The sequence below is a fragment of the Zootoca vivipara genome, chromosome 12 (assembly GCF_965207765.1).
Source record: "Zootoca vivipara chromosome 12, rZooViv2.hap1.1, whole genome shotgun sequence".
Taxonomy (NCBI): domain Eukaryota; kingdom Metazoa; phylum Chordata; class Lepidosauria; order Squamata; family Lacertidae; genus Zootoca; species Zootoca vivipara.
The window spans coordinates 38,309,290-38,318,377 of record NC_142595.1 but is presented as its reverse complement, the minus strand read 5'-3'; the positions used below and the strand labels follow the sequence as shown (position 1 = coordinate 38,318,377).

At 45.3% G+C, this 9,088-nt stretch overlaps 1 long non-coding RNA gene across 1 annotated transcript; it reads right to left on the bottom strand.

Moving 5' to 3' along the window:
• Positions 1 to 6,639: 6,639 nt before the first annotated feature.
• Positions 6,640 to 8,941, bottom strand: LOC148683990 (uncharacterized). The gene is made up of 2 exons (XR_015946647.1): positions 8,675 to 8,941; positions 6,640 to 7,846 (listed from the first exon to the last, which is right to left on the bottom strand). It is a non-coding gene; the product is annotated as an uncharacterized LOC148683990 (long non-coding RNA).
• Positions 8,942 to 9,088: the final 147 nt, after the last annotated feature.

Genomic DNA, 9,088 nt, shown 5'->3' with positions numbered 1-9,088 from the left:
AAGTATAAATCTTTTCCCCCAAAAAATTAGCGAAAATGTATGGAGGGCCGAGCCCTCAATGCTGGCGTTGTAAAAAAGAAATTGGATCATATTACCACATGTGGTGGACCTGCCAGGAGATCAAAAGATATTGGAACAATATACATGAAGAAATAAAAAAATTATTTAAACAATCAATCAAAAAAAGGCCAAAAATATTTTTGTTAAATATACTACCACCAGAAATCCAAAAAGAAACAAAATCTCTGCTGCTGTATGCAATGACCGCGGCCAGGATATTAGTGGCAAGAAAGTGGAAGAGTGAGAACTTACCCACTGTAATTGAGTGGCAAACGCTCATGTTAGAATATGTACAACTGGCTAAACTTACTGACTCAATAAGGGGATCATCAACACAAGATGTATCCAAAGAATGGAGTGTTTACAAAAAATATTTAAAAATGTATTATCCTAACTATTCCATACTAGCAGCTATAGAATAACGTTTGAAAATATAAAAGTGAGATCAGGAAAAACCAAGAAAAGAAAGGAGGAAATTCATAATGCAGGCCCATGGAAAATAAAGAATCTGCTATTGAATTGTTAAAAGGACGGGAAGTATCTAAGAGGGAAGAAATAGGATGAAATACAAGGATGGCATACTGTTCACATTGCGAATAATTTATTTTGAATTATATAATTTGTTTTGCATATTTTTTCTGTATGTGATTCAACGAGAAGAAAATGTATGTTGTAGTTATATATATGTTATGTTTTGTATTATTTTAAACAATAAAGTATTTCTAATTTTAAAAAAGTATGTCTTTCCATCTTTGTGCATATGAAAGCCTTGCTATTATATAGTCATGTATTAGAAGCTCAATAATCTCATTGTTTGTTGTTTGTTAAAACAGACACCTCCAGGATGCTACACTGAAGCTTTGTTCATATCATACATCTGTCTTACAGAGTACAATTCAACTACAGTTTTCTTTTATAATGTACTAGCTGGCCCTGCACGCGTTGCTGTGCGTTAGTCTGTGAGGTGAAGGGTAATAGCCCCCTTCAGATCCCCCTGAGCCTCAGAGTCCCCCTGAGCCGAGGCGAGATACTGTGGAGAGGGCAGGTTTCATTCTAATTGGCAATGTTGGGCCTTGTTGCTGGAAAAGGCCTGTTTTCAGTTGGTTTGGCCTTCATGGATGTGAGTGGTGGATCTCGTGCTGGAGGCGGGGTTTGTGGGTGTGGTGTAGATTTCACAGGAAGGGAGGGGGTGTAGGAGGATGAGCTGAGGGAATAACGCCACATGAGGGCGCTGTTTTAGTTTGTGGAAAAGCAGGTCTGTACCTGCGCAGGTAAGAGATGTGAGGCATCCGTGGTTCTGCAATCACTCGGGAAGTGTCATGGATCATTGTGTCCAAATTTCAGGGGGATCGGTCAAGCGGTTACTGAGAAAAGTGAAGCCCACAGTTTACATTTTTATATATATAGATCAAACAGTCTGTGCCATTTGACATGAGTATTTTAAGTTTCTAAGTTACTTCACCTATGTATATATCCTGCTTTAATATTTTAATCAATAAACATTTTAACTGTTACTGTAACTTCTACTTGAGAACAAAGAGGGAAGACAGTTAGGCATTTCAGGATCAGATAAGGAGTACCAGTTAGGCGTTCAGATACAGATAAAGGGAAAGGGAAAGGGAGGGTGGCAGTTTCAGGTTCTTGGAATGATGTGATCTTTGTTAATTAGTTTCAAATTCCTGTTAGTTTTCTGTAAGTTTCGTTTTCCTATAAATCACGTTTTCCAAGAAATCAGGTAGTAACTAGTCGCTTGTAGAGGGTATAAGAAGGCAACCCACCCCAGAAGGTGTGTGCAGATTGCGAGCTTATTGCGCTGCACCTTTGCTTAAAGGTAAAGGGGCCCCTGACCATCAGGTCCAGTCGTGTCCGACTCTGGGGTTGCGGCGCTCATCTCGCTCTATAGGCCGAGGGAGCCGGCGTTTGTCCGCAGACAGCTTCCAGGTCATGTGGCCAGCATGACAAAGCTGCTTCTGGCGAACCAGAGCAGTACACGGAAACGCCGTTTACCTTCCCGCCGGAGCGGTCCCTATTTATCTACTTGCACTTTGATGTGCTTTCGAACTGCTAGGCTGGCAGGAGCTGGGACCGAGCAACGGGAGCTCACCCTGTTGCAGGGATTCGAACCGCCGACCTTCTGATCAGCAAGCCCTAGACTCTGTGATTTAACCCACAGCGCCACCTGGGTCCCTGCACCTTTGCTTAGCATATGCTAAACAAATAAACCTTGTTGTATCCTGCCTGGCGTGTTGCCTCTTTGTGTTGGTTCCATTGCTCCTATTACCCGGGTGGGACTTAGGTCCTACAGTAGTAATAGTATCTTTTTCTAGAACAAAATGGTGCATGTTCCTAAATAAATAGGATTAGAATCGAGGGCAACAGGTCCAAAACCGGTTTGACCTGAACCTGTGACTGGTGCTGTGATTCAAATGAGTTTAAAAATGCAAAACTTATTCAACAACAGAATACAATTCCTTATTCTAAAACTTCTAAAATCAGTTTTAAAAACCAACCATCTAAACCAGTTAAAAACTCTAAAAAACTTCTTTGAAAGAGTAATCAACGTGGGCAGGGATTATTGGTAGGAATGTCCCTGTTTTCCTATGACATTAGCGACCGCCTAAAAAATGGTGAAAATTAGCAGAAATTTATCCAGGTATGGGGAAAGAGTGAAGATTTTCTCCTGCTCAATTTTGGCATGTTAGCCTGTCCTTAAAGGCTGTGGGGCAAGAAAAACGAAAGAAATATGAGGAGGCGAGGTCTTTGACAGCCTGCGAATGGCTTGAGGACAGCAAGAGCTGAGTTAAACGTAGAAGACACCACAAGACCAACCACAGGAAAGGCTGGGCATGGGAACTGCAAAGGTTATGCGAGATAATCTGCATCTAGTGTGTTTCAAAGGATGTGATGGGGCGTTTATATCTGAAAAGCCTGCTTCTTAATATAAGCAAGAAGTAGATAGTTGAGAAAAGATGCATGTAATCTAGGGTGAGATCAGGCCCTCTATCCCAGCCAAATATCTTGAGGGCCAGTGCTGGGTGCGGCTGCTTCCAGAAGATATAGAGGCCAGATTTGCATGATACATTGAAATTTCTGTGGTTCCACTTTAAACTTGCCATGGCTTCTCCCAAAGAATCCTGGGAACTGTGGTTTGATAAGGCTGCTAAGTGTTGTTAAGAGACCCCCATTCCCCTCCCAGACTTACAGATCCCCTGTGAAAGGGATCATCTGTTAAATCACTCTAGGGATTTTAGTCCTATGAGGGAAACAGAGCTCTCCTTAACAACTCTCAGCAGCATCCTGACCAAACTACAGCTCCCAGGATGCTTCGGGGGAAGAAGACATGACTGTTTAAAGTGGCATCATAGTGCTTTCAATGTCTCAGGTCAATGTGGCCAGAATGTGCTCCTTATACCATAGCTGCCAAGTTTTCCCTTTTCTCGCGAGGAAGCCTATTAAGCATAAGGGAAAATCCCTTTAAAAAAGGGATAACTTGGCAGCTATGCCTTATACACAGACAACCCCTTGCTCTGTTGGGGGTTGGTGTGCGTGTGGAAGTCGAGGGGCCGCAGGGGGCATATTTTCAGGTCATGATTTGACCCATCCACCCCACTTCTATAGGCAAGAGAGGGCAGTGGGCCCATTTTACCAGTGAGGGTTAGAGGGGGTGAGAGCAGTGACGCAGCTACATAATTTTAGTCCTTGTGGACTGCCTCATTTGTGAAGCACATGTTGTTGTTGTTGTTTAGTCGTTTAGTCGTGTCCGACTCTTCGTGACCCCATGGACCAGAGCACGCCAGGCACTCCTGTCTTGCACTGCCTCCCGCAGTTTGGTCAAACTCATGTTCGTAGCTTCAAGAACACTGTCCAACCACCTCGTCCTCTGTCTTCTCCTTGTGCCCTCCATCTTTCCCAACATCAGGGTATTTTCCAGGGAGTCTTCTCTTCTCATGAGGTGGCCAAAGTATTGGAGCCTCAGCTTCAGGATCTGTCCTTCCAGTGAGCACTCAGGGCTGATCTCCTTCAGAATGGATAGGTTTGATCTTCTTACAGTCCATGGGACTCTCAAGAATCTCCTCCAGCACCATAATTTAAAAGCATCAATTCTTCGGCAATCAGCCTTCTTTATGGTTATAAAGCACATAATTATCATTTATTTTAAATCCCTCCTGCAATCCACTCACTCAAGACCACTCCATGTTTTACACCTGCTTCTCTGTTCCTGATAGGTTACAGCAGAAGAAAAAGAAAGAAAGATGCTAAGCGTGTGCGGTTATCAGTCATGAGTACAGGGATAAACTGGAACTTGCCTCTGCTGGCACCAATGTGAGACATATTTGAGAACAAGCACAGTTCAGAGCAGCGAACCATAGAGAGACAGAAGGCCAAAAAAGCTCCAGGCGCAGACTGGGTCTCTCCTCTTTGCTTGAAATAGTGTTCTGCACACTCCGATCCTCACACAGATATTTAACAGGTATTTTGTATAAAGTACATTTACATTGCAATGTCGCCGAAGCAAAATTCCAAGTACAGTCGTACCTCGGGTTACGAACACCTCGGTTTGCGAACAGTTCGGGTTACGAACTGCGCAAACCCGGAAGTGTTTTCGCCGCGCGTGTGTGTGCAGAGGCGGTGTGCGCGGTCTGCGCATGCGCAAAATGGCACCTCACGACACGTTCGGTTTACGAACTATTCGGTTTACGAACTGCGATCCGGAACGGATCGCGTCCGTAACCCGAGGTATTACTGTATGTTGGTACTTGGCCAATAAATTATTATTCTATTCTATTCTATTCTATATTAAAACCATCATCTCTTTTAATCGTGATATTTAAAAGTCTGAGCAGTGCAACAAATAAAACTTCCAAATCAAATAGAGCTCCGAGACTTAAAAAGTCCTAAAACATGTTATGAAAAGCCTCCAGCATAGCCACCAACTCCCTGGGGCCTTGAGCACCCACAAAATTCCCCATGAAGGAGGAGACCAGAGATTATTTATGTATGCTACAACCGCGGCAAGGACTTTAATAGCCCAAAAATGGAAATTACAAGAGATACCGACAATTGAGGAGTGGCAGACGAAAATGATTGACTATGCAGAGCTAGCAAAGTTGACCTGCGGGATCCGTGACCAGGGAGAGACAAAGTTCCAAAGGGAATGGAGTAAATTCATTGACTATATAGAGAAGAACTGTAGAAGTTTAAAGACACTTGCAGGACGGAAATAAATCCTACGAACTGGTTTAAAATGTGGGTAAAAAGGAACTGCGAGATAAGAGTGAGAAATAAAGCCGAATGACGGGAGGGAGGGAAGTCACAGCACAGCAGAGCGAAACGAACTGAGATGGGTGAACATAAGATGAATTGTATTTTAAAAAATGTTTTTGTTTTGCTTGTTTGTTTGGAAAATTTAATACAAATTATTTGGGGAAAAGAATTCCCCATGAAGGGACTGGGCACCCATAAATTTCAGTGGCAGGGCCATGCACGCTGCATGGCACCCACAGCCCTGGGCACTCACGGGACCAAGTTGGCACTCCTGGCCTCAAGGTAAATTAAAAGCTGACAATAATGTTACACACACACCCTATCTCCAAGTGGTGAGAGACTCCAGGGGTTGTTAAGCGCTGTGTTACTTTTTGAACAATGAGGCACAGCAGAGACTGTGGTGTCTTTATGGTGCATGGTTTATTTACACATCTATGCATCTAAGTCTAGATGGGGTGGCTCAAAGCATCACTTTCCAAGGGGTTTTTGTTCTTATGGCTGCAGCCTTGCAGCCCAGCGGCAAAAAGTCATGTCCCTCTGACCCCCAACTTCTGTCAGCTTGCATCACGATGCTCCTCCTAAGCTTTCATTGCCTCTGCAAGGCCCCACTCCTTTGGTGTGCGAATAACTCATTCTCCCCTGGAAATTAGGCTGGCTCTAGAACCTTTCAACACCTAGTGATTTCCTAGGATTAAGGAGACCCTAATGCAGTTTAGGAAGTTTGTGCAGCAAAAATTAGGTTCCAGACATGCTAATTAAATGATTAGAAGCGGCGAGTACAGAGGTCAAATACACACACGGATCTGCCTTAAACACACAAGTCTGGCTTTTTCCTGGTGCGAACACACAAGCTCTAATTAAATTCTGATGTTTGCTGAACCCAGGCATTTCACACCCTGTATCAATAAGGAGAGATCTGCTGGATCAGGCCAGCAGCCCATCTAGCGCAGCATCCTGTTCTCACAGTGGCCAACCAGAAAAAGAATTGGATTCGAACCCAAGAGCACTCTCCCTTTCTGCAGTTTCCGCCAAGTGGTATTCGGAAGCATTGCCGCTTCCCATTGTGGATGAGAGCCGAGCCATCAACCTGCCATCAACGAGGCTTCTTGAGAACATCTCACAACGGCAGGGTGTTGGGTGGCGATGACAGAAAAGGCTTTTTTGCGTCACTTCAAAAAGCAGTAACAACACCCACTGAGAATGACAGGATAAAAACCCAGCAGCCCATCACTTAGTTATTTTAAATTCTTTTTTTATTTTCTATACAAACTTAAAATGCTGCCTACTGTAATAAAATGTAAAACAAGCCGCAGGTCAACCATTTTTTTTTAATCAGCATATTAGCATAAACTGCCAAGAGCACAAAAACCATTACAAAATGTCCGCCGTTTGCTTCGTTGCCACATTCACTCTTGCGCATGTCAGACGTACAGTTGCGGTTTCTGAAAGCCTGCTTTCATCCTGCATCAGCAGCAGGTTGGTCTAGTTGAGCTCTGAAGGTCCTTAAGGGCTGATGACTTGTAGGAAACCAGAGGGCCCCAACCCTTTATGCCGAAATGGCATATTTTGCATGGGAGATGTATGAAGCGAGTCAGGTTGGAAAGCTTTAAAAAAAATGGGTATTTGATGAAGCAAAACCTCTGTGGGTTTTCTAATTACTTATTATTATTATTTTTTAAAACAACTTTCCATTTTTGCCTCCTTCTCCAGCACACCGAGATGTTAACTCCTTGGTCCCAGAATTCTCATTCCTGATGTCCTTTAATCATAGCCTATGTTCACACCAACCAGCAGGGTATTAAAAAAAAACCATTTCCCACACACTCCCTCCCAAGCACTAACACCCCAAGAGTGAAATTTTCCATCTCACACCCCCCAGTGACCTTTGAGCTTTCTTGGATTCAGGAAGGAGTGGGCAGGGAAGGTTTTGGGCGCCTTAAGTGAAACCAGCCATGGAACACTCTAGGTACCCCGACCGCTGTGCTGGAAAAAGCTCTCTAGGTCCTGCAGGGTGACGCGTGGCTGTATCCTCCAGGTGGGTTCGCCGTCATCCCAGAAAGGGGCAGAGCTGCTTGGGCTCTGTGTCTCCATCTGGGTATCTTCGGGGGAATCGCAGCTCCCTTGCTCCAGAAACCAGTCGTTTGAGCGCTGGATCCAAAGGGGCACCGTTTCTGACGGCCTAGATAGGAGATCTGGCTCCCTACGGCTCCTGGAAGGCTCGATCCACAGCGTCCCGCCTTGCCTCCAGACAGACGGCAGCCCCCTTCTCTCTGAGGGCAGGGACCCACGGAAGACCCGGTCGCAGAGGATGGCCGAGATCACGATGAAAAGGCCGGCAACGAAGGCGATGCCGGTCATGATCAGCAGGCAACTGCCGCACTCGCTGAGCGGGGAGGCCACAGAGGAAGGAGGCATCTGGGCTCCCGTCGAGGGGGCCGGCGTTGACAGCGTAGCAGGGGGTGGACCACTGCGATGGAGCCACATCAAAGCCGCATCCAGAATCAGAACGGGCGTGTCAGAACTGTGGAGAAAGCGAGAGGAGGCAAATCACCAATTTGTATCAGGGCGGTCGTATTGGGCTTTATTTTTGATGGAATCGAGGGATGTGGGTGGAGTGGTATTAAAAAATAAAAATAAAACCTCAGCCCTTTTTTAAAAAAAAAAGAAAAGAAAAATACAATGGTACCTCAGATTACAGACACTTAAAAAGGTTACAGACTCCACTAACTCAGAAATAGTACCTCGGGTTAAGAACTTTGCTTCAGGATGAGAATAGAAATCGCACGGTGGTGGCACAGCTCAACCCATTTGTGAAGTCCCGCTCAGTCCTAGTCCAATTTTCTGAGACCCTCCCAGGATGGCTCAGTCGGTACAGCACGAGACTTTTCATCTCAGAGTAGTAGGTTCGAGGCCCACGTTGGGCAAAAGATTACAGAGGCATTTGGGCTAGATGCCCCCGGTGGCCCCTTCCACCTCTACAATCCTAGGATTCTCACCCCGCTTAACTTTGCAGCCATAAAGATAATGGTGATAACTTTTATTTTGTACCCTGCCCATCTGACTGGGCAGAGTAGATGCTCTGCCACTCTCCCACAGCAGGGCTGGGGAGCTTGTGGTCTTCCCATCAGCCCCAGCCAGCATGCCCAATGGTTAGGGGTGATGGGAGCAGAGGTGCAGCAAGGCATGGAGGGGCCCAGATTTCCCACCTCTACATGGGCCTCTTCCTCTGCGTGTTTCCCACATCAGGAAATGAAGAGGGAAACTGTCTCCCACCTACTAATGGCTGGGTCCGGTAGAGGAGTGGGGAAGTGGAGAGGAAAGGGAAGACCAAAAATATATAAAACCTCACCTGATAAGCGCCAGATTCCTTGGTTTGCGGACACCCAAGTGTGCAGTTCTGCCTTAGAGGAACTTCCCAGACAAAGCAAAGGTTGCCTCCACTTTGACAACAGTGGAAGAAAAGGATGTGGTCGAGGCGTCCTGATTGCATCATTTCCTGAGCACGCCCTGCGAGGCTGGGAGCCCACAGAAGGGCACTTCCTGCTTACAATCTCACTGGGGCAGGTGCACACCCCAAACCGCCCCTTGAAACCAACCTGCTGCCCCAGCAGAACTGGAAGTGGGATCCAGATGTGCAAGAGAGTTGCCAGGAAGAGTGCTTTTACATTCAAAGGGTAGAATAATAATAATAATAATAATAATAATAATAATAATAATAATAATAATAATAATAATAGGAAGAGAAATTAAAAAATTCACAGGA